Genomic DNA, 26686 nt, shown 5'->3' with positions numbered 1-26686 from the left:
CTTACTCTTGAGATACACAGTGAGACACATTGTGGACAAAATGAACAGCTTGCAATAAATATAATTTGTTCTTGGACAGGGGCCACAACACTGAAGGTTGAAAGAGACTTTTCTCTGTGATGGCTTAGCATGGGTGCCTGCAACTTTCAGCCAGGAAAATCTGCAGCAAGTCTGTATTCCCTATTTCAGAGCAGGCAGAGAGTGAAACTATAGCAAAGCAAGGCCCGCTTTTCATCAGCAGAGCAGATGTGGCAGGGGAAGCAGCAGCATGAGCGTCGCTTCTTCACCACTTCCTGCTCACGTAAGTCAGATGTAACCCAGCAGGACCACTTCTATACTCAAGAGTTACTCATTTCCCATAGCTGGCTTATGGAACCTGCAGCCCAACAGTGAGGCTGCCAGTGACAAGACAAGAAGCATAATAGCTAGGCAGTGCCACATTAAGCAAGCGTATTGCTGGTAGTTCCACCAGCCAGCTCCAATGTAGAGGCAATTTTTATGGTTACTAAGGTAGGTTCATCTGGAAACAATGACCCTGAAGCCAAAGGCTCCATTACCTTACTTCACCTCTTGTAAAACAACCCAGACTTTACAGCTTGAGAAGTGTCAACTTGCCTGAGCCAAAATATTAACCAGAAAGCCCTGAAAAGAAACTGTATGAACAACCCTAGTTAGGCAGGCTATTTCTTGTCTCCTGTTAGGACTGAGACAAGATCCCCAAAATATAAGGTGCTGATACTGAGAGAGCTCCAAAATTATACCACTTTAAAATCAACAAGCTACTGTAACCCTCCTTCTCTGCAGTGCCTGCTGTAAGCTTCCTCCTTTGACAAACAACCCAGGGATTTAGCTGCCTGTGTACCAAGGATCCAGGGCTCAGCTCTGAGACAGTGCAACTTGGCTTAAACTGCTGAGAATGAGCTGGGAGAATGTCTGCAGGGCAAAAATTATAGACAGAGGTAGGGCTATTGAGAGAGCACCAGCAGTAACTCAGGGATTCAAGAGGAAAAACACCAACATGGAGAGATATAAAATCTCAGAGAAAAAAGAAAACCACAGGAGGTTTAGTTGGGAAGGTCAGTCTAGCTGAAGGCCACTCACGAATCATTGGGATCACTGAGTTGAGTTCTCAGTGCCATCGATCCTGGCAGATGGCAACCATGGAGGCCAACTCTTTCCTCCCAGTTGATGCCTGCCTCACCAGCCAAGACTCTTCAGCTGCCTTCACATAGGTGAGGAGTATGGTAATGCTTAGCCTAATATTTCATTAAATCCTAGTTAGCTTCTGTGTGTGGTATGTAAAGCAATTTTTTATTGGGTAAGTTGTGTCACTAGACTGAAGATGTCTGAATAAAGTGATCCACAAGAAGGGCCATAACATCACTGGAGATTAGTTCTGAGGTTTATCACATCTCATTTCTAACTATAAAAAGATCTTCTAACTATAAAAAGATCTTCACTTGCTTCCTATTGGATACTGTTAGCACCCTCTTTTTTGCTGCTTACAGGTGATTTCATATTCATGTGACTGATGTGAGCTCTGCAGAACCACAGCAAATTTTTTAGCACTCCACAGGCAGCTTTGCTCGTTCAGCATGAACTCGCCCTACAGCAGCTGGGGTTGTTTCAATGTTGGGGTCTCCCAGGTAGGTTTGAGTACATAGCTCAGTTGTGATCTGCTACACACCTGCTATTCCAGCCCTCTGCCTTAGGGTTTTGTCAACATACATCAATACTGAACTATAACACCCTGTTTTATGAATGCACTTTCTTCTCAGTCTTCAGCTTTCCAGCTATTTCAAATATTTTCACGCCCTTTTCTCTATGTCGACTTACTGATGCTCTTTCATTCTTCCTTTAGGTACCCTTTGCGGATTTGCAAATATAGCTCAGGTTTGCTCACCGATTGCCCCACTCTTATTCTAGGCATTGGTGTAACTCTGCGGATGGAACTCAGACCTGATCTAAGACCTGTCCTCTGTTCTTGTACTGACATTTTTTGAGCTTCAGTCTATATCCTCCCACAGCCAGTGTGAGCCCCTTGTGTGGTAACAGAGCACATGGGGATTAAATTGGAGGGGAATTAACCATTGAGGGAACTAGTTAAATAATCATACTCTTTCATTGAAGAAAACTGAAGGAAAAGACTAAAGGAGTGTTACTTTAATAGGGGATGTTTTATCTTGCAGTGGTGGGCTGCCGCAGAGGGATCAGAGCCAACAGTGCAGATGAATCCTGGAATTCCTAAGTGCAGAGCATTAATCCCAGCTTGAGGAAAAAAAACACACTTAAAAACAATAAACTGTTCAAATACAAATCCTGTCTTTGATTTTTGCCCTTTAGTCACAGAAGAGACAGTGGGGGTACTCTCTGCAGGGGGCAAGAGGGGAGAGAGTCTCTCATTTTTCAGTAACCCAAACTTTAAAGATGTTATGGGAGATGTGACTGCCTCAAAAGGGGAAGGGTATACGAAACAGTTAAAATCTCCTCTCTCATCTCCTTTTCAATTTCAGCAATCCCAACCTCGGGGAGAGACCAGGAGACAGATACCTCTTCAAACAATCTAACACATGGATTAAATGTGCTTTTCATTGCCCTCGGCTGGATTTAGAAGTGACTCAAATACCATACACAGTGTTGGCTGTGTTGATAAATCAGCAATGCAGTAATGCTGTGGCCTTAAGCTCTTCCCCCCACCAACTACTAAAGCAACACTAGCCAATAATCCTGTCTTTGAACTCCAGCCTACCACTTTTCATCACCTGAACTTCAAACCAGTTCTGTTTTTCTGATCCTGTTCCTCTCTCCATCTGTAACTCAAGAATCCTCACTCCGCATGGGTCAGAGCTGGGGCCTCAGGAAAACTCCCCTGCCAGGGGCCCATTCTTTCCCTCTCTGCATGTGCGTGACTTCGAGCACCACCTCATGACACAGAGAGACAGGAATTTTTTCATTATTGTCATAACTTACATTTCTCAAGCACCTTTTATCCCAAAGGACAGCACTGCAGTTTGCAGAGAGACAGATTATGCTTTTAACTGCCTGGGGCAACTCCTTTAAGCTTTTGAGTAACCAAGGACAATTTTAGACTGTGCATAATGTTCTGTGTGAAAACCACCTTTGTACAGAGCTTAGCATGAAGCCTATACAATGTTGAAAGGAGGATCTTTCAGTTCCGAGTGTGAGTTGACCAGTACCCTCCATTTTGTGCTGGCTCTCTGCATGGAGGTAAAATTTTCTCTCTGGTTCCTCATTGTAACAAGGCAGATCCAAGGGACATAAGGCTACTGCAGTTCTGTGGGACTGGTGTAGCAGAAGGTTCATAAAAGGAGAAGCTAAAAGCAATGTGGCTTTGAGAGCACTAGGCAGGTATTTTAGTCTGGCAGAATGCCATTCCCTGACCAAGAACATCAGCATCTCTCTGTTGATGAAAAGAGCCAAGGCCTAAATCATGTCAGCAAAGAACACAGTCTGACAGCAGCATCCCAAAGAGTTTAACACCATCACCCTATACCAAGTCGGGTCAGTTATTCAGTAATAACAATGTCAGGGATGGTCACCACCTATGAAGAGTTCAGCACTCGGGGACGGCTCAGGCTTAGCCCTTCTCAGTCTCACATACATCACAGAAAGAAGGCATAGTTGCAACAACATGCCCGCTTAATGGGGCCATATGAATAAAAGTTTTAATTTTGCAGCTCTATCCAGTGAGGCTTTGCTCTGAGATACACAGCACAAGCTACTGTGTCTTTCTTCAGCTCTGCAAGAACAACCTATTGGACTGATGAGCAACCAGGGACAGAAGTGAACTCTGAACATCTGTACAGAAAATTCAGATGACATTTCAGCAGAAACAATGGAGAAGGGACCTGTTATCTATTAGAGCTGTGATAGATAGAAGCCAGTTAAGTTGCACACACGTGGCACGAGAATATTTCATTCCAAAAACACAAACCTCTTGCTATGGAGTTAACGTGTAGCTTCGCTGACTGCCAGTGATAAGAGGGTAAAATTTGTAAGGGAGACCAAGTCACTAAAACACTCAGCCCAGTTGCATTTGAGTCTTGGCTATCCTGCCATCCAGAGCAACGTGTAGCACTTGGGCTCAATCTCTGCGCGCAGACAAAATAAGCCTCCGAGAAACTGGATTCACAAAACAAACTTTAAGGACTCTATAACCACCAGCAGTTGGTATGAAAGGCCCCAGAGGTGCTCAATCTCCCTGGGGAACCTGGGTTCTGTGCTACTTCCAGTCATGACAACATAGAGCTGTGCAGCACCATGGGAAACCTGTGCAACAGCAGACCTAAAGAGAGTAGCACAATACCACATAATATCGTGAGAGTATAAACTAATGAGTCTCTGCTGTGCTGGAAGGGTTGGTGTGGAGGATTCAGGTGGGGGGAAGCACCTTTCTCTGTTTGCCCACCTCCTCCCTCAGTTTCCAGCTTGTCAGATTTGACTGACGCACAGGGCTTTAACCTGCAAAAGCACTGCCCCGTTGTGGAAGCTGATGAACAAGATGGCAGTGGGATCCTATGCTCTTCCCTTACCACACAGTACTTTACCTCTCCTTCCAAAACCCTCCTTTCCTCCTTAGTCCCTTTGGCACACAGCTCCCCCCATCAAGTTTCAGAACCACGTTCGCCCCATACCTTGTGCAGCCGTCCTCTCCTCTGGCACTTTGCTAGAAAGCAGGAGGCGCATTATCATCTAAGGGAAGGAAGAGGAGAGCTCAGCCTATATCAGGCTCCTCCCTGCAGCGACAGTGTGCCACATCAGTAACGGGTCCACGTGTGTGGACGAGGATAGTCAGGAGCGGGCATGGGCGACAGAGGCAGAGAATAGTGTCTGCCACAGGACGGAGTGGGGCATGGGTAATTATCAGTCTCTAATTTGGAAATATTTGGTACACTGCATATTTAAAATGGTGGTGGCAGTTCAAAGTACCCGTGCAGGCTGGTTTAACAGCTGAAAAAAGGAGAGTACTGTCCCTCAACATGTGCAAATAAGGAAAACAGAAAAGAGCACGGATCTGGTAAGTTGAATAAGAAACCATAAGTCTGTTGAAAAGCATATCTTGAGGAACAAGTAGTTGAAGACATAAAAACATGTAATAAAATTATTTTCAAAGACAACAGAAGCAGGAAGCCTGCCAGAGCGTCTATAAGGCTGACAGATGATTGAGATGTAAAAAGAGTGCTCAAAGAAGATAAGGATGAAGCACAAAAGCTAAATTAATTCTCTGCATCCATGCATCTTCTGTGGGGATGTAAGGAGGTCCCCACACTGGGGTTTTCTTTGGAGAGAAGAGCCAGGGGAACTGTCTCAAGCTGAAGAATTGGAATAAAAGGTTTTAGGAAAAAAAAAAAAATCAGTAAATGAACAAGAATAAATGATGCAATATTTTAGAAATCTTGACTGAAATCTAAACCGAACATGAAATAGTAAAGGCTGAGCAATTAAACTGTGGTATCCAGTGCAAGACCTAACACAGCCTCAGTACTAGGAGAAAAAGCAGCAAAGACAAGGCCAATGTTTGAGAAGTGTTTTGAGAGGTTGCAAGGGGCATGGGGTCTAACTTGAGTATGGCTGAAATTGGTAGAAACAATAATGAAGAAAATAATTGCTGGGCATAAGAGAGAAGTGACATAGCAATTGCCCCTCACATTGCTTTCGTAGAAGGAAGTAATACTGCAAAAATCTGATTGAGTTATTTGAAGGAGCTCATGAACATGTGGATATGGGTGATGACGATATAAAACTTGCATTTCTAAATCCTTTTTGATGAAGTCTCTCAATGAAGACTCTTAAAAAACCTCCCAAGCTCTCAAAAAATAAGAGAGAAGGTCCTATATAGGATTAACAACTGATTAAAAGTTCAGAAACAACTTGGAAGAGCTATTCAATATATTCATAAATGATCTGGAAAAGACAAAGTGCCAAAGCTTAATGATGAGCAAAAAAAACCACAAGGTAATACAAATTAAATCTGATCACAAAGACTTGCAGATGGTTTTCAAAATACTGAGATGAATCTCAGTGTTGATGATTGCAAAGTAATGGACATGGGAATAAACAACCGTAACTATATGAACACAGCAATGAACTTAAAATTAGCAATTACCACTAATGAAAGATACCTTTGAGTTGCTGCGGATAGTTCTATGAAAGTGTCAGCTCGGTGGAAGTGAAAAAGGCAGGTTAGGAAATGTCAGGAAGGCGACAGAGAAGAAAACAGAAAGCAACGTCATGTCACTGTATAAATTCCTTGGGCACCTGTTTGAATATTTGTAATTTGAATACGGCAGCTAATTCTCATCCTTCCATCTTGAAAATGAAGATAGTAGCATTAGAAATAGTAAAGAGAAAGTAATCAAGGATGACCAAAGGAATGGAAAGTTTCCAAACAAGGAAGGACCAAGTTAAACAGACTAGGATGCTTCACCCTAGAAAAAAAAAAGTTGACAGAGGGATAAATGCAAAAGCAATGTAGAAAATAATTAGAATAATGTAAAAGGCAAATAGGAAATTTGTATCCAGCATTTCTCATAACATAAGCACTAGGAGCTCATTCTCCAGAGTGCTGGGATCTGGGAGGCCATAGTGAAAGCAGTTTTGCCATGTACTTGCCCCGTTCTTACCCTCCTTCCCCAAACTGCTGTTGCTGGGTGACCTGACCTGATTTGTTGGTTTTTTTGTGAGCCATGGTACATCACAAAAAACACCACAATGTGCTAGACTAAGACAATCAGCCCAGCAGCAGGCAGTGGTAGTTCCCCCCCACACCACCCTTTGGGGAGGCAATAATCTGCCTGGAATACCTGTTAGTTAACATAGATGTAGACTGTCAATTATGAAGCACTCAAACCAGTGAGGAGCAGCAACAATGAGAATTCACTCTGAAGAGGATAATTCCCAATATATTTTGCTGAAAAAAGTACAGGTGCAAAAAGCAGGGGGCCATAAGAAGAGTACAGCAGCTAGCTCTTGTCATGTAGTGAAAAGTTTACTTGTGGCTATCACTGTGCACATCAGGAATATAAACTACCGTACAGGCAGGTGGGACACCAATCCTCGCAGTCTTCATTTTAAACAATGTTCATTCTCCTGGTCTGTAAATGGCCTGACAGATTACATTATGTTACACACTAGAATGACCTATTTTCTCTCCTTCTACCATGGTGTGATCTAATGGGCCCCCCAGCAAGAATGCTGCTGTGAGCTGTCACTCATCCTCGCTGCCTGACAACTGTCTGGATTCCGGCTAGGTATCCAGAACTATTCCATGATAATATTACATCTATTTAATGTCAAGCCAGAAAATACCTAGATCTCTGTACCATAAACAAAACAGTCAATAGTGGCAAGCCACTGATAGAAAATAACTCCCTTTTTTTTCCTTCTCCATTTCTATATACTCCTTCCCTGTCACAGTTATGGTAGCATGTTAACCTCTTCACCATGTGAAGGGTGTTAGACTCCATGTTTCCATACTTTAGCCCATCTCTATTAGATAACTGGATAAAACTCAACCCAGGCAGACAGGTTATTCCACAACTACCTGCTGCAGACTTATGTCATCATCTAATACTGGCACAATCTAGATGAGATAGCTCAACCATGGCTATGATACAATCTGGGAAGCCCTGGGTTTAAAAAGCTTGATGCAGATAAACTTACACCTGCTTTTACACTTAGGTGAATGACTGCAAGACACATCTACACTTACATGTGTCTGAAAACCTGTCTGAAAGCTGCCTAAGCACACATTGTCTCTCAAACATTTTAGTAATTTCTTGCTGGCTTGGAGTTTTCAAGAGAAAACAGCTTCTACCCAGGAATCATGGGAGCAGCCAGAAATAAAACAAAAGGAAAAGAAAAAAAGGTTATTTCCAATAAAGCACATAAATCGAATATTTTGCCTACTCTGAATTGTTTGGGTTTATAATATATAAAAGATTAAGTGGCTAGATTTTGTTTGCCCTCAATGTAAACTAGTTCCCCATGTTCTTAATTAGTTTGCCTCAGGAAAGTAACATTGCCAGTAAGGGAAACAGAAGTCCAAGTGTGGAAATGAGGGAGATTTCAATTGCTATATTTTGTTGTAAGTAATAACTCAGCATCTGTGGATTCAGGAGCATCAGGGCTGTAAATCCACATAAAGCTGAATGTTATGAATGGAAGCTGTCTGGTCTTTCCCCATCTCCCATCTATTCCTGTCCCTACATTCAGATATGCTCCACACACAGTAATTCATCCTCTCTTGCTGCTTTGCTTCCTGCAAACAGCTGCTCAGGCTGCCCGCAGTGACAGGTCATTAGTGGGCAGTTATTTTTTTCAGGCCGGAGTGTGCAGGAGTGGCAGTGCTGTAAAAGCTTCTCTGCCGAGCTCCACACACTGATCTGGGCAGAGCTCTGTCCCAATTTGCTATGCTTCCTGTCAGCAAAGATTGTCCTGAAAGCTCTGCACCTTGTCGTGTACCTGCAGCGCTCCTGTTCGGTCATGTCCTAGGATTTTCAAACAGCTCAGTCAACAGCACCAGCTGCACAGCTATTGCTGTTCTAGTGCTGGTCTTGTCACCATCACCCTCATAAACCACATTCAGTTTAGCTGGTATGACTACAGCTTACTGTGCTTGCACATGGGGTACAACCATTTCAATAAAAGGTGTGAAGCCATTTCTCTTACAGGAATAAGCTTTAACTGTAAAAGCACTGTTCTGATTCTACATGCATTAGATGGGTATACAACTTCAGCTGCCCGGTACCATCAATATAGCACCATTTATTGCATGGAGGTGTGGCTTTAATTCTGAACAACAGTGTTAATTTGCTATTTGATTTATGCAACCCTTCCCATCATTCTGCTAATTCATCTCCAAAGACAGCCCCTGCCATTCCAGCTGATGAGCATCTCTGCACTTCTGAGAGATTTTTCTTTGGGAATATATTGCTATGATCCTCTAGTTTCCTATTCTAAAGAAGTACTGCCAAACTTGATGATATTAAATATTTTCTTCAAATCCCTCCAAATCTGCCAACTTTTTCTTCTGCATTCCCCACTCCATAACTTCTGATTACCGAATTATTAGTGTCTCACTAGCAGCTTTCTGTATTTAACCAGTTAGGTTCTTTATTTTCTGCATTTGCAGGGTGATTACACTGAGCCATGCTCGTGACATCCCAGATTATCATGCTGACAGCTACTACAGGGTCACAAGAACTGAACTGTCACAGAACTGACTGGATTAGCAGGGGAGGAAGAAGCAGATTAAAATGGAGAAAGGGAAGTTTTGACTTTTCCTTTAGTATCAAACAATACTCCTGTATTTCCATAGACTTCCTTTAACTGCTGCCCAAGTCCAGACAGATGCAGCTGCCTTACAGCTTCTGCGTTGTCAGCTTCTCTGAGGACATGTGGCAAAAGCATGCCTGCAGTGTTGTATGGTGTTCTGTGTCAGAGGTTTTCAGCTTGGGCCCATGGACAAGGATCGGCAGATGAGACCAAAGACGACGCATCTCACTGTTAAGGAAGCCTCTGTTCACCGCACAGTAGTTTGTGCCTCCACTGGGAAATCTAAATGAATCTGCAAGCCCAAAGAAGGTTAGAGACCATGGAAAAAGATGAACCTAATGTGCTCCTCATAAGAGCACTTTTTCCAAGCCTGTGCTACATTTATCTCACCTAAGAGCTAAAGAAGGCCAGTTACTCAGCGTGAGAAACCATGGATCCTGCAGCCTGACCTCTGCTCTGGAGTCTTCCCCCAGCGGGACTAGTGTCTGACCACCCCCAGCACTGGGAGCCAATGCCACCACTTTCAGAGACCCTTAGGAGTTAATCAGTTAATCTCCACCCATCATCATCTATGGTCTACAAGACATTATACCAGTGGCAAATTTGGCACATCTGGCTTTATAATACATTGGGCTAATTCTTGTTTACAGTGTCAAAATTAAAAAAAAAAACAACAGCCCTGTGAAGACAGAGAGAGAAGCACTGCTATTGATAGAAAAAGAAGCTTCTTCCTAGCGTTTACAATTTGTTTATTACCGTCCTTTCTGAAAACTAACAAGTAGCAAAATAAGTCCTAGAGGCTCTTGCAAGGGTACCCTGCCCATCCCTGAAAGATAAACATGAGAAAAACACAGGAGTCAGACATCTAGGCCATTATGATGATAGCTAATTTTGTCATCACATTATTAGAATTTGAACTACAGATAAGCTAAGCGGGGGCTGCATGCCTATCAAGCCAAAATCAACAAGGGCTGCATGAGCTGCTGATTTTCTTCTTTGCTGCACGCAAGCGGTAGAAGGAGAAAGGAAGCGTGAGAGAGAAAAAGAGACTCTTCTTTAGTGATTTGAATCCAGTGCTGGAGTGTTCAACAAAACATTCCTTTCCAGGATTTAAATTCTCACTTTGATGAGCACCTAGTGACTCAGTGGGATTTGCTAAGCTTCCATTTGAAGCTAGAGAAAAGTAATCTCATTCTTTATTTCTTCCCCCTCCCTGTGCTACACCCCTCTAATCATGATAAATATATCTAAACATGCCTGATTAAGTCAGACAGACAATGTGCCCCTAATCTCAACTGATCACGGCTCTGGAGCTGCCAAAGTGAACCTGCTGTCACTCTATCAGACAGAGCAATAAGGGGTCGGTAATACAGCTCCATTAACTGCTTCCCACAGAATGAATTTTCCCTGACTGCTCCTAAAGAGCAGACACTTGAGGAATGCCGCCTGATGGGAGGTTGCTTCAAACCGTCTTTTGGTACAATTGTTGAGCAGCTCCTTCTCAAGCCCTCCAGACAAACAACCGAAGTAGGAAAAGTGTAGCCACTTTCCTTCTATGCTACTTTTACAAAAAATCTCCTCATACTTTATCTAGCAAACTGCCTCTCAATTTTTCTTTTCTTGGTAAGCTTCAGCACTGGCTGATATGTGTTGTACTGCAAGTGTGTGGTTATCAGAATAACAATCCTGTTTCCCACTGTGCATGTGCATATCGATGCAAGGGATCTCCTTTTGTGTACAGGTGGAGCTTGCACTTCGTGGCTTCACAGAATTTGAGGCCATGACAGACCCCTATATCAATATACCATATCAATATATCAACATACCACATCAATATATCAACATACCATGTGTGTTTAGCCTATTTGCACTAACATTGAAGGTTCATTGGAGGATAAATGGGGATAGATCAGAACAAGAATGCACACCTCAGATTTTCCTCTGTAATACAGGCACATCTGTATACATCTGCTTTCATGCAGGTGTAGCACTCTATGATCTTTATCCTCTAAAAAGATCTACTCTTAGTAAAAGACTGCACTTGAGAGGGATCCAGGGGGTGTCAGACCATGTTTGGGTTCTGCAAAATCCTGGGACTATTTATCCTAGAACTGGTCTTTGGTATAATTACAAGTACCTTCAAAGTCTCTCTGAATCTCACCCTCTGTGATGAGCTCCAGGGAACCATTTTGCTAGCTGCAGGTCAGATGGAGAATTATACTCCCCAGATTGCCCATACAAGAGGCTGGGATGAGGAGTGATGTTATATTCCAGACATGCTTCCTATCAGGAAAGGCTTTCCAAAAGTAACTTCCAAAGCAAAAGAGTCAAAGCAGAATCAAGAACCTGGTTCTATGAGATTTGATTAAAAACAACCAACCAACGAGTCACAGGCAATAAAACTCACCTACAATTAGATCTACGTACTTCAAGGTGCTTTCCTTGTATTTGGGTATCTAGATACAGGCAAGAATACTTAAGATTCAGCTTCGACCAATAGAAAGAGATTTCCAAAAAATGTACAGTTCTGCAAATCTGAGGTCTTGTACTGTAACTGAGAGCTGAGCAATTCTGGTGTTCATGCAGATCTGCATATGAATACTAACTGGATGCGCATGGGAATGGTAAATTCCTCTTGTCTGTGCATGATCATGCATTTCACAATGTAAAATGAAGATGTAGAAAAATCTGTAAATATTTGTGCTAAAGTAGGAGTAGGTTCACCTTATGTCTTTGGTTCATTTCCACAGCACTTAAGAAATTCCTCTTTTCATACAGAAAAGATGAAGGGAGCAACAGAAGGCTATAATTTCTTTATTTCTGGGCATAGCATAGATGTAATGAGAATTCATTACATGAAGGCATTAATCCACTCTGGTAAAAATAGTTTCTAATCTTATATTGGACTCTATAATATAGCAATAGATTTGAGTGGGATATATGAACAAAATAGTACTAAAATCTGCTAGCATTTACTTCTGGGTACATAATATTTTGTTTCATATCAGCTACTGCATGTTTCTTTGATCGGGCCAGCTGGTAAAATGTTGTGTAAAATGGGAGGAAGGGCAAGATCAGTGATGAAACTGCTATTTTCCTCGGTAATTTTTGTGCAATATTAATCCTGGCAGCACAGATAATTGCGGAAAATCTGGAACTGTAGTATTAAGATCACATTGTGTGTTAACAGATGCAATTTTGCACAAGGGTAGAACTACATTTAGCTCAGTAAGAAAAGGTAACATTTCTTTGTCCTTTCAACCATAAATCTCTTCTTGTACAAAGCCACATCTGACTGCACAATATGTGTTTTTTTACTGAAAAGTTTGTCTCACATCTTTTCCCTTATATATTTTTTCCTCTTCTTTTGTGCTTTTATGAAAGAATGAAATAAAAAAGTCTGGTTCAACATACATTGAGCTATGATAATCTAAACATAAACATGGAGTATCTGATAATTAGGTCCTCTTATCTTGGACATGTTTTACCTAATTTCAGCTCACAGCCACCTCTGTTCTGGGAAGATCTGATACACTTTGTATACAAAGCTTCACATACAAGCAAGGACAGAGAAATTGAAATGCTACTAGTGGTATCTGCCATGTAGTATAATGAGCACTACTGTAGCTTCATTGCATAATATCACCACTTGGATATTTACCTTCTGAGCCTCTGTGTTGTATTAACTGTGTTTTTTTCTGCTTAATGGATCTTCATGGCTTAACTTCCATTTAAACACAGAACCCCTTTTACAAGGCCTAAGTGCCACAAAACAGCCTTTCCATAAATTAATCTTATGTGCATCTGCATTTGGGAATGCTTCTGAAAGGGTTTTAAAAGCAATCAGTTGCAATAATTCATACACCTAAAGATGCAATTCCAACACTCAATCCAACTTCTCTTCTTATTATAAGGTAAATGTGAATGCTGGCTTGTTACTATTCCTGGGGTTTGTCTCTGCACGGTAATCGTACCATTTAAACTAGAAGTGTGGAACATATTTCATGTTTGTCTATGCATTTTTTAGTTCACTTGGATTATGACACCTTTGAAATTAAAGTGCAGCAGCAGTTCTTGAATGATTTAACACGTAGACATTTTTACTCTGAAGTAGGAACAACTCATTCTTGTTTATCTTAATCCAAAAATGAATTACATCAAATTGGAATAGGTTCTCATCATCCGGAGTAAAAATACCCAGATCATACCCCGATGTAGGAATATTGGTTACTGAACTAACATGCAGACTAAGACTTAATTAAACACATCAAGTTCCTGTAGGTAGACCAGGCCTGACATCCTACATTTCCCAGTCCTGCAGCGTGGGCACTTTTGTGGCAATGAGGCCAACTGGAACCTCCTGCATAACCCCGTACACCCTGCAAAAATAATCACAGTCCCACTCGTTTGGTGAGCAAGTGATGGATTGCTGCTCTGCAGCAGGGAACCGCACAGCCTTCAGACTATTCAATAGATTGCATGTGGCAAAAAGGGAACACTGCGCAAAGGGTGTAAATGAGTCACTCGACATTTCAGGTTGACTGAAGTAATTCTGCTACGGGTATTTTGGATCTTGATGTGCTATCTACGTTTGCATGTTAATCAGGATGGGAAGAAAGAGATTGAAATTATTTGCTACAGTACACACGTGGAAAACAGCAGACTCTGCATGTGTGCAAGAAAGTGGGATTACATGCATGACTGGGTGAATGCAGCATCATGTGAAGGGCCTTTTCTGCCCTTATTCAGGAGCAGGCATTCTGCGTGCAAGCCTGAACACATCTGAGCAAAAGGATGTTTGAACACGTGTCTCTAGGGATAAATGAAAGATGTTCATTTGCAGTATGCCTAAATGGAGTGACAGAGGTCCCATGAGCGTACTTAGGTGATGTGTGTGTTCTATTTTCTTTGGCAAATACAAATCTGAGCAACTGCGAATAAGTTGGTCTGTGTAGACTTGGAGGGCAGGTCCATGTGTTGCGTGTATGTGGGTGACAAGGAGCACCTATGAGCAGGTGTCAGCTGGAGTTTATACTTAGTCAAACAGCAGCAGCGGTGAACCACCTACTTGAAGATTTCCATTGAAAGGATACAAGGCCACCTCTCAAAGTATGATATGGCCTAACACTGTGGTCCTTCACTCCTGGTCATACCTTCAGTTTAAAGTGCAAATTTTCAGAGAGCCTGATTTCTTATAGCTCACCCTGAAGTCTGTTCAACCCATGAATATTTAGCAACTTTAAGCATTAAGCCATTTTAATACAGTACATGGGTCACCTCTGAGGCTTAGGAGCCTCAGTTCAAGTGCTCGAGTTTGAAATTCTGGACAAAGACACTCACTTAGCTCTCATTTAAGAAAAAACCAGCTCAGTATGGAGTCGAAGACCCTAGTGAAATGCCTCACAGGAAATGTTTTCTGAGGGTGAAGAGGGAAACATAAAAGATACTGCATGAGATACGCATAGCTATGTTACACGGATTCAGCACTTTTAACTGAAGGTGGAGGCACAAGAACTTTTTCTTGAGGAGATGAAATATTTGGGTTGGGCAAACAGAGCTCTGGTATCTTGCCTCAAGCTAAAACCAGTCAGGTTTAGTTTTGCAAAGAGCTAACAATGTTTTTGCACCCAGAGCATCAGACTAGCAGCATGTCGCATTGGTAAAAGGCACTGCATTATATTTTGGTCGTGTCCAAATTATTGTGTTCTTTAAATTATTAAGATTTTCTTATTGCATGAAGTACTGCAGATCCTCCCCCCTGCCTCTATTCTGCAAGTCATTGATACCACACTCAATTAACCACGGTGAGTGAATATAGGCTGGACATTGTCTCTTTCAGTTTGTCATTTTTTTCTCAGCGCCACAGTTTGCATACAAACCACTGAATGGCGGTACTTAAATCTCCAAGTTAAATTGCTTTAATGGAAACAAAAGTGCACATTCCTGACATTTGTATTCATATTAAGTCTCCTGTGCTTCATTATCCAAAAGCCTAAACATTGGGCCTGGTCTACGCAGATTCTGTTCTATTAAATAAATAAACAAATGTAATTCTGGTTCAAAAAGTTCAGAGAAAATGTATTCTTACATTTCTTTGGGTAGCAACCACAGGCATATTATTGCAATTCCAACTTACCCACCGTGCTTGTATTGGCTTTGTACAGAAGATAAAAAGGAATGAGATGGAAATCCGATTTTTATTAGTGAGTCCTCTCCAAGGCACACTGACTGAGGTACATAAAGGTCTAGCAGCCATTGGAACTGGTGATGAAACAAGTGGAGACTCCACACAAAAAGACTCTGTATAACCCATGAGTGTCTTGAGTAGCAGTGGGAATTCTGGATGTACAGGTTACACCACAGCACAGGTAATCAGGGCAGAGGTACAACATGATTTGCAGCAGCTGCAAACCCATTCACAGATCCCCTGAGAACTGGCTTTGGTCCCACAAGCTCATTTAACCATGACAGCACAATCGTTTTACCTCAACTTTGTTCTTGGGCTGAGAAATGGGTGTGTACGCATTTAGAGAAGCCAGCTGTTGCATTCAACACTACATTATAGTTTATGAGGGGAGGACAACATGCTATTTCTTCCGTAACACAATAAAACATCCTGCACATTTGTACCTGCAGTTATGCTCCTGAACACACTGTGCTGAAAGCAGTGTGATCATCTAGGAATCACCTCATGAAAAGGAGTTGAAAGCAAAAAAAGAATAATTTAAAAAATTGGGGAATTTATATCATATTGACAGTCTATTGGATTGGTTATTATGTTTCTATGTTACATCTTTTTTCCTTACCATTTCACTGTCTTTCCTTCCTGAAGCAAATAGTATTCTTCCATATGGTACAACTTAACAAAAACCAACGGGTTAGAACTGTTTATAGAAACATACAATAATTAGATTAAAAGGGATCTGTGAAGATGATCCAGTTCAAGCCCCTGCTCATGGCAGGGTTAACTTTCGAAATTATACAAGCTGAGAATGTAACCTGATTTTTCTACAGTGACTACTCTAATGGAACATCAGTCTCATTCTGGCAATGATATAAATTATGTGCATATCTAGATCAAAGACATATGGAAAATCATTTAGGTAGAAGATCTGCATTAAATGATTTGAGATTTCCTTTCAATATGCATCCTAGAGGATTGTAAAAAGAAAAAAGATGATATTGACAGTACTAGACTCCAATTATACAGCTGCATATTACCAAAACACATACTAAAATGAGGCTAGCATTACAATCATTATTTCTTGACTTCTGTATGCCTAATATCCTCATTATGTAAATTTTAAAAAATGATTATTTGTAGATAGAATTCAGAAAAAAAAAAAAAAAAGGGAAAAAAGGAAGGAGGAAGAATATTCCAGAGTAGAAAAAAAATTACTTGGCTAGACACTGTGGAAAAAATTACCAGGCTAGACACTGGAAAATGCTATATGTCATGTACTTCATAGAGCCTTCCAGAAGGTGCTCCTCTTCTACATACCTCAGAAAGTCTGCAGAATAAAGTTTTGAGAGCTGCAAACTGTCGGAACTATGCAGCTCTTACCCTTGAAGACACATCATGTATGTGGTAAGGGCTCTGCGGTGAGAAACCTGCCAATGGCAATAATTACTTGTCACAAGACTTAAACAAGGCCCATGCACTGCTGCAAGGCGATTTAATTCCTCAAAATAGGGATTGTTCATTCTATGATGAATGGGGTGATTTTTATCCAAATTGAATACATCTAAAAATATTTTCGGTGCTGCAATTCTGCTTCCATATGAAAAAACCAAAACCCTGTGCTCACTGCACTTCTGTTTTCTATTCCATTTTCTATCTGTTTCTTCTACTTATATCTACTTTTACTTGCTATCAGATTTAAGGAACAACAATGTTCAGATTCGTTGCCATTGCTATATTTGATTACAGTAGGCAATGTCTTTTTGTCTTGAGGATGAGCCTTGCTTTTTATTTTAGTTAAAAAAAAAGTTATATTTCATGAAGTGATCATCTTTTAAAAGCAGCTAATCCCCAAAGCATTCACTGAATTTGGGGATACTGTTTCCCTGGTTGCTCTGTCTGAAAGCGGTTTGACTTTACTCATCTCTGCAGCTGGTCAAGGGAAGGCGTAAATGCTCAGCCCTTCCTGAGCTGAAGTCAATTAGGCATCTCAGACTGCATAGCGTTAATGCATTCAAAACCACCCTCTTAAAAAATGTCATGCCAGGATTGTTTAGACTGAACAGGAGAACAACATTTCAAAACAACATCCTGCTCAAAAGCTAGAAAACATTTCAAACAAAAAAGTAAAACTAAACATACCAAACTGAAACTGTTCAAAACAGCAGTAATTCATTAAGAAAATAACCTCTGTTCACCTCAAGAGATTCATAAACCATGTATTAAATTCAGACTCACTTTGTATTTCTGGTATCCTGAGGGGGATGCAGCAGCTCTGGGCAGTGGCCACACAGTTCTGCAGTTTCTCCCGGGAGTTTTTTAAAGGATTACAGCTGCTCCTTTGGCTTCTCTTGCTAAAACTACCCAGCACTTTAATTAAGAACACCTTTTATGAGCTCATTTTTTGCTGCAGCCTGACTGAGAATAACGCTTCTCTGGGACCCTCTGGGATGGGTTAGCTGAGCTGGTAAACCTGAATGTTAAAATATGATGACTGTGTCCTCTGACCCCAGCTTTACCCTGGAGGGTGCCTCCAGTTTGGCTGCTGCTTTCCCTTTTTTTATTAGTGAGTCCACTCCAAGGCACGCTTACTGAGGTACGCAAAGGTATCTATCCCTTCACCTAACAATGAAATCCATCCTCCGGTGCTTTTCAGCCGTGCACAGCAGGTTATGAGCAGAAGAAACAACTGTCCAATTAAAATAAAAATGTCAGATGTGCAGAAGGCAAACTGAAATCTGCCTGGGCTATCAGGGCAAACATCTTTAGACTTATGCAATTAGCTGAAGGATAATTGATGACCGCAGGCTATCAACCCACAGTTACGGGTCTCAAGTGCAAGAAATGTGCTAGGACGTATCATTCAGTATTGACTCAGAGGAAAGGGCTTGGTTCTCTCTGAGTCACTACCACCACCTCCTGAAGTACTGAGGATTTCTTTAGAAATCTCCCCTAAATTACCAGATGAAATGACAAAGCGCTTAGAAGACTCAAAGCAGTGGCTACAAGTGTGCTACCACTGCCGGTATCTGTGCAAGTTATGGTATGCAAAACATGGTAAAAGCTCTTTAGCTGGCTGCGGAGAGGAAGGGAATTCTTCAGTTGAAAGTGGTAACCCTGATGATTTGTTACTGTGAGACAGTAATAATGTAGTTAAAGCAGGTGTGGGGAGCTTTGATGCACTACCAAAGAGATGGAAATCAAGCCAGAAAAAGGACCCCTTATTCTGGAGTACCAATGATTACTCAAAGAACTGTCCTGAAACAACTGCCCTGGTACAACATCACTGGGAGAGCTCCTCATTCAAACAAGCCCTTCATCTTTCTTGCCTTCTCCCTTCCACCATTTGTTTTCATTTCTCTTTAGAATGAGAGCTTGCTGAGGCATGGGTTTTCTTCTGCTATGACTTTGCTTGCACTTCAAGAACTGACGTGTTCAGTTATGTTGGGTTTTTTTGTTTTGTTTAGGGTTTTATTTTATTTTAATCAAGACAGCTACTGCACAGTAAATTTGTAATGGAATTATTACCTTTATCTAACTATTTGAGGTACCTTCCTGGCAGATGTATTGAGCACAGCTAGCCACATTGCTATAAAATCACCTATGCTATCTGTTCCCTGAGATTCTGCACTGAGGAATATACATGGAGAAAACCACTTGAATTTAAAGCACTGCTTGTTTTGGGCAATGAAGACATAACCTCTGTCAGTGCAGAGCATCCTGTGTCAACAGTGTCTGAAAGTCAGTTGAAGCCTTTCTGAAAAAGACTAATTAATAATAAAGCTCAGGATGCTTAAAGAGCTCACCCTCAGAAGCCCTGGAGATTTAAGAAAATAGTTCTAAACCCATTCTGCAATTGCAGTTATTAATGAATTATTAACTTCTACAGACATCATATTGTAGTTGCTTCAACCCCATTTCCCACAGTGACCTCAACAGTCAAGGGGAGCAAATCAGAACAGTGTTGAAAACTAGTTGAAAAATAAAAATAAAACTAATTAGTATATATTATGGAGACACTTGTCATGTCTGTGTACTTACAATGATCTGAGTTTTGCATTTAAAATAAGGATTCAGTGGTTTTGCCATGTTTGAGAAGCACGGCGTACATCAAGAATTACAGCACTAACTGTAAGGGCACATAATGATTTTCTCGACAAGTTACAAGTAAACCTATTAACTAACTTATTAAGTAAAATTATTCTTAAATATGGGTGCTTTAAGAAACTTGACACTTTGGGTTTGATATTTTCTTTTTTTTCTATAGCCTCAATAATGGATTAATCCAGATTTTCATTCTACTTAAAGATCACAAAACCTTGCATTGAAAACATATAAAGATTTTTCCAAGATTTTTTTTTACCTCTATGATACTTCTTATTAAAAAAAAAAAATTCCCTTAAAACCCCCCTGGTGTTTAATTTATTCCTTCAGATGATGCTACAAATAGAGCTTGCAAGATACCTGAGCTGCCCACAGCTAGAATGGCCCTTTCAAAATGTTCCTCACTTCACTGTGGGAGATTTGAAGGATTTTCTTGAAGTTGTTGTGTGGATGGGTTTCTATTAGATGGAGATTTATTCCTGAACTAGCCAAAGGAATCTCAAGGCCAGCGTGAAGGCTGAAAAACACCACCTGCTTTGAGAGTGAGGCAATTCTATAATAACAGGGCCTCAACAAGATGTAAATTAACAAGACCTATTAGCAGTGAGACTCGGGCTCGTGGACAGCTCGTGAACGTGGACAATATCCAATCAGCTAATGCATGCTTGGAGCGTGGACGCGTGATCAGGAAATAACTGCATATATAAGGAGGCTTGTTTCTGTAATAAATGGCTTCGCTTGAATTCATATTGGATTGTGTGGAGTCCATGATTTCTCGTCCTCGCATTTCGCACCAGGATTCTCAATAGTCAGCACCACCATCTTTCAGCAGGGACAACTGGCTTCACTTCTGCTGGCAACAGAGGGAAGCAGCCGCGGCTCTGAGTGATGAAACTCCGTGCGCAGCGGTATCAGCCCCACTGAGAACTGCCTTGTTGTGATGTTGCGGGAAACGGAAAATATTTTCTTGAACATAATTTAAAGCTAATCTGACAACACAAACATTTAGAGGCTTTGATTATTGAATGGGCTCATTACAGCAAAAGGAGAAGATAGCATTAAAGGCATGTAATTACTTGGGATACAGGAGATAGCAACATACGCTATATCAAATCAGTAGGCAAAGGATGCAAGTGCTGTAAACGGCCTCTGCTGAAGGTAATGACATGATTATGACAATGCTTATATAATTTTCAGCAATGTAATATTGCATGTCTATTCATCCCCTCCTACTAAGAGTGTCAAAGTACTTGATGACTTCAATGAATTAAGATTCACCTTTTGCTCAAGATGGAAAAGTATTTTCAGACTAGATTCAGTTCTCTTTGATGGTAGAGTAAATCACGAGAATGTTTGTTTGCTTTGATGGATTTAATCTCAGAGATCTGTTACACTGTCAGGACTACCAAGAAAGGAGAATCCAAGCATGTAATGGCTCAACAACAGCATTATTTCTGTTAGTGTAATGATAATACAGCTTGAAACTTGATAATACAACCTGAAGCTGTAAACTAATCACCATGGTAGAGTTCTAAAGTGTTTGTTCCATGCCTGCATAGAGCTCTCCACACTTGATTGATAGAGGATTTGGTCACCTTTCCCAGAACCATTATGTTTTGACCGCTGTTTGGGTAGCATACTGGATGTGACAGACTAATAGTCTGATCTGGTACAGCAAATACTGTGTACAAACACTCAAGACAGTATGTCTCCAGTATCTTACCCTTATACGCTATACACTTCTGCATGCAAAACAATTACCAGGGCACATTCACACACAGAGACAACTTCAGAATTTTGTCTACATCCTAAGATAATTGCAGGGTTCTGGAGTGTTTCTCCTGTGCAAGAATTCAGCTGTAGCTTGGAGTGGCTATGACCTGGAAACATTATGTTATTTATGTAGCTAGTTGTTTTAAAAATAAAAAAGGAACTCCAGAGTTCTGAGGGTTAAAGTTTGTACCCTAAGGGTTACTGGTGGATTTACCATGACAACATACTAAAAAAATATTGGGGAACTAAAAAAGAAAGCCTAGAGAATGCGAGGCATAAAGTGTCTCAGGGAAAAGAATGGCATGTAATTAGTACTGTACACTTCTCCAAAAAGATAAACCCATATGTAAAAAGGTTATAGAGTCAGGGAGAGGGAGAAAGGATGGATCTTGGAGCTCCAAGAGAGGGAAAAGAAGAGTTTCGTCATGTGTTGGTGCATACTGTTAATTTAGGCATTTCAGTCATTTTCTTTCATCTCATAATATTTCGCAGTACTGACCTGTGATCTTAGTGCCAGGATAATGTGTCCATTCTAAGCAAGCTTATTCCTCAAACATTAGTCTCCCCTGCTTAGATGTTATTTAAATGGTCCTTTAGCATGGTTCTCTAATGAGCAGAACAATTTTAAAAATTTAAGGCTACAGGAAGAGCTTTCCACTTTTTGCATCTATTTGAAATCTTTCTAGAACCAGTATTTACAGCAACTACACTTCAGAGACAGCATTCCGGGCTAAAGCCAAAAGAAAACTAAGATGCCCTTCCTCTCACTCAGATTACCCAGCTGGGTAAACCAGACAGCTGTGGAACAGTAGTGACCAAACATCAGAAGCATCTGAGTAAAGCACAAACCCACTAGAAATGCTATGTCAGGGGATTTGGTTTGCACCTTGAAGCATTAAGTCTACAGTACACAAACTTGTTAGCCTAGCTAATACCACTACCAACTTTATTCACGTTTGTAAATTATTTTTTTTTTAATTTTTAAAGTGCTGATTTGAAATAATATTTAACACTTAACTGTCACTACAGAATGCAGAAACAATGCAGCCTTGCCTAGTGATGAAGAAACAAGAATCCAGTTTCTAAGCCCAGCTCAGCTGAAGACGTGCTGTGCACCCCTGGGCAAGTCACTTCACTTCTCCGTACTGTAGGACACATCTAAAAAGTGCAGTGAAGCGGTACATGGAGACATTCAAATGGAATGGGACACAGAAAGACATAAAGCTGCACTCTCAGAAGGCTGGTTCATTTTCACAGATTGTCAAGTTAGTTAAGCTATTAAGGCTTTAGCGCTTCTGTCATCTCAATGTAATTACATCCACTTACGTGGGCTTGATTATGGTTATAAAGTGAGAGCATTCATACTCACCTATCTTAAGGGCAAGTGGGGAAAATGCCCATCAATAGGCAAAAATGTGTGTAGACAGCAAGACAAAAAGCTTCTAAAGGAAAGGCAAGGTTAACTGCCATAAAATCCTGGATGGTAATATACTTCCTTTGCTGCTGCCCAAATGTACAAAGAATGGTGGAAAAATAAGCTGAAAAGACTCAGAAATTTCCTTCCAGGGAGCTGCAAAATAAAGCTTTTTGACAGATATCAAGTGGCTTATGGATACCTTTTACACTGGCTGGAATATGGCTGTCAGCTAGCCCTGATCTTTAGATCAAGTGTATCACAATCACTATATCGTGCATAGCAATTTGAGGAACTGAAAGCAGACAGAATAGCTACGTTCCTCTTAAACCAAAACCAGACTCTGGAGAGAAGAGAGAAAGGTAGTGGAAGACAGGACCTTATTATATTGTAAAAACTAAAGAAACTAAAATGAACCCCAAAGACATAGGCATGGCAAGCACTGATAGCAATATTTCATTACTGGCAAAACACAGGGCATTTTCTCAGCCACAGTGGGTAGCCTCTTCTGACTAATATCAGAGGCTGAACTTTGCCAGTGAGTGTATTTTATGGCATATATCTTACTGCTCCACTAAGAGGAGAATTTCAAGTGAAAATACTGCTCAGGGAGGAAACACAGTGAAGGGAATGAAGATCATTTTCATTATGTCAGGCAGTAAGAATAAACCAAAAGGGACTGCCTACAGCAGTAGCTCCACACCTGTGGCTTAATAGCAACCTCTTGCCTGCCAAACTTTCAGATGTGCTTGTGGCCACAGAGAGCTGCTGTCAAGCTGCAAATTGATGGGGAAGGCAAAGTATAACATTGTACGGAGGGCATCCTCACCGCTGTTGCCCTTGAATCAGCAAAACCAAGAGGCAACAGCATAGGATTGCAAGTGTAGAAGGTAAGTGTGGGGAAAAAGAAGAAATTCTGTGTCACTAGCTAAATAAAGACAAAGTTTGAAGAGAAAAATAATGTATTTTATTAGATTAATGGCTACAACATAAAAACCAGACAAGCTTGCAGGCACGTTATACCTTCTGCAAACTAACGTAAGAAGATGTAAGAGACCAGGATGGACAGCTAAAGTGAGCAGCAATTCTCTCTTTTTCTAGGAGTTGTACAAAATTACATCTTGTGAAAGACCAATTTTTGGCCAGGGAGATGCCTCAGTATTAACAATTTTAGGAAGTGTGTTGAAGGGAGTGTTAAGAGATGAAAACAATTTAAAAGTCCAAACAACGGAACTAAGTTAAGTTTAGATGTGTACATTTCACATTGCCTATCCATCCATGTCGAGGTTATTAGCTTCCTTGATACAAACGGGAATGACACACGGTGCTATTTTGTGTTTAATCTCTTATCTGTGGGATTGTCAAGTTTGGATGGAAGAAAGAAACACAAGTAAATGTCACTAGATAGAAAAGAAAGGGGAATTGCTTCTCTGGGACACCAACAGCATGTTTCCAAGCTGCTACTAAGGGAACATGTTTTCTCCGTTTCTTTTCCTCAACTCATTTCACCATCACATCATAGTCAGGGTTTATGCTTTATTCAGAAATGTGGGTGCAGAGGCTAAAACATGGGCCTCTCTCCTTACACTTCTAAGTGGATGACTGGCATCAGCTACAGTATTCTATGCCAAAATATAACTGCAGGCAACTCTTTCCCATCCCCAAACCCAGCTCTTCTGCCGTGCCTGTTTACTAAAAACTCAGTCATTGTAAAAACTTTCTTCTCCAGACAAATATAAATGTGACAGCTTCTCCTGCTGCTGAAGATAATTTAGATTATTATTTTTTTCTAAGGAAATTTTGTGCTGATAGGGTGCTCCTAAGTCATGTATTGGAGACTGATGCCCTTTTGCTCATAGGTTAACTGCAAGACAAATCAAGCATTATGAACTTCCTTTATGCATGCAAACACCCATGAAACACACACCAACCTCGACATATACCTCTGCAGCACTCCATTCTAAAGAAATGCCTTGTAACAATACTGCATTTTAGGCTTACAATGCATCAAAAAGCTTTACAAGAACATTAAAAAGTGAGGAGAAATTATATTTATGCGTAGCCTCTCGAGACCCCACCAGGGTCTCCACAGGAGACACCAAAAGGAGAGTCAGTGATGCCAGATCTACAGTTGCCAGAAACGTTTTTCTTTCTAGGTACCTTGCCTAGTTGGTATGATCACACTGGGTGTCGTAGAGACACAATAGCCTGACCTCTGTCAGAGCAACCTTAAAAGTTTCTGGGAAATCTGGGTATCTCTTTGCTTTGTGCCTCTGACTGAAAAAAAAAAAAAAAAAAAGAAATCCCCACTCATTATTTTCTTTGCTTTGTTCCAGTAAATACCCTCCTTCTGAGCAGAGTCCTGATCCCCCATTGACAAGGAGAAAAACTTGATGCACCTGCAGCGGAAATGAAAACATACTAAATCCTGAGCCTTGCAGCTAAAACCTTACTTGTTTAACTCCGCAGAAAATGTGATGCTAATTTAGCCAACGCATCTACCCTTGAAACTTCATAGTGAAAGAAGCAAGCAGCCAAGCAGATCCATACCTTTGAGGAAGGTGGTTGCGCTCTGCTGTTTCGTGATCTGTGCTGAGACGAAGCAGTGGGGAATGGCACGAGTCTCATAACAAGATAATCAACTCACCTCCTATCTTCAGTGCAAGTGCTTAGCAAGGGCCAAAGTCTGCAGAGCCATGTGGGACACGCGTCTTTGCCACAGCATCTTTGCCTCTCCTTTGTGAAGCGCAGCCAATCAAGCCCTCAGGGTGAAAACCGCAAACTGTGCAGGAACTCACAGGCACGGTAGCTTATCGAGCTGGGTGTAGGACTCAGCTTAGTGTGGTTTCATTCTCTTACTGCAAGGGTTGCAGCTGCTCTAGAGCAGTTTCTCTGAATGCTACAGGTGTTTGCTGCTCCAGCTGTATGTCATGTGCTGGAGCACCCTATAACTTGCTCAACACTCATTTTTTTAATGCACCTGTCTGGAAAGCTCTGGCCCCTTTGGACACAAGTAGTGATCCCCAGGAGCAAGCCATCAAAGGTCCACCATGATGTGCTCGCTTTTGTAATATGGGGTGACAGTGGTGCTCATAAGCCATCAGCATTTAAACCTGTGGAGCCCCTCTCCTGCCGTGGCAGAGTCCATGGCTCCATACACACAGCTCACCCACACACGAAGACGTATCTCTGTAACCAAACAGAAGCAAATATGAAAACCATTTTGTGCCTGTGTAGGCACAGGCCAAGAGGAGTTGATATGAGAAAGAGTTCAGGATTTCATCAGTTTCTGCAATAAGTGTGAACCAGGGTGCTGTCTTCCAAGTTGTGAAGAGGTATGAAAATCTGATTCTTGTAAGAATACAGAAAAGGCACATTTGTCTATTTGGTCATTGCATCGGTTTGTCCATAGCAGGGGAGCATTGTGGAAGGCCACTGGCCAGGACAGAGTGACTGCCCAAAGCAGGGAGGATTTGTCTGGCCAACACTTGTGTTACTGCTCTTTCAGAGAGTAAAATATTTAGGGACCACATACATGCCATAAAAATAAAAAACCCCTACAACTAAGGCTTTCTCCTCGGGTGAGTAAAGGCTGAAAAGCCACTGCTGTGTTACCACAGTAAGCTGCCCCCTCACACCTTGCAGTGCAAGTCCACCCATGTGTCCTCACCTGTGTCAACCCCAGTGGTAATTAACTCCACACATTAATTACAGTTATCCCTGCTGCATGCTCATTCTGTCCCGGCTAGGGCTTGGCCTCCCAAAAAAATGTTTTCCTCCCACCTTTTCTTGGACACTGTCAGTCTGTGAGATCCACACACCTTGATTTGTCAGAAACCACTTCTCTTGACTTTGTACCTGTTTGAAGATCTGGATGGGATTCTGTTTCCTTAATCATGGTTCAGTGTGGCCAAATG

At 41.3% G+C, this 26686-nt stretch overlaps 1 protein-coding gene across 1 annotated transcript in view; it reads right to left on the bottom strand.

Moving 5' to 3' along the window:
* Positions 1–25328, bottom strand: part of GRAP2 (GRB2 related adaptor protein 2) — a 40562-nt gene extending 15234 nt beyond the window's left edge. Inside the window, exon 1 of the mRNA XM_080363767.1 lies at positions 25320–25328. The gene's annotated coding sequence lies outside the window, so the exon portion shown is untranslated. The remainder of the gene's footprint in view (positions 1–25319) is intronic.
* Between the last annotated feature and the right edge of the window lie 1358 nt (positions 25329–26686).

This window comes from Nesoenas mayeri (genome assembly GCF_963082525.1).
Source record: "Nesoenas mayeri genome assembly, chromosome: 1".
NCBI classification, from domain to species: Eukaryota; Metazoa; Chordata; class Aves; order Columbiformes; family Columbidae; genus Nesoenas; species Nesoenas mayeri.
This window is presented reverse-complemented; position numbering and strand designations above follow the sequence as displayed.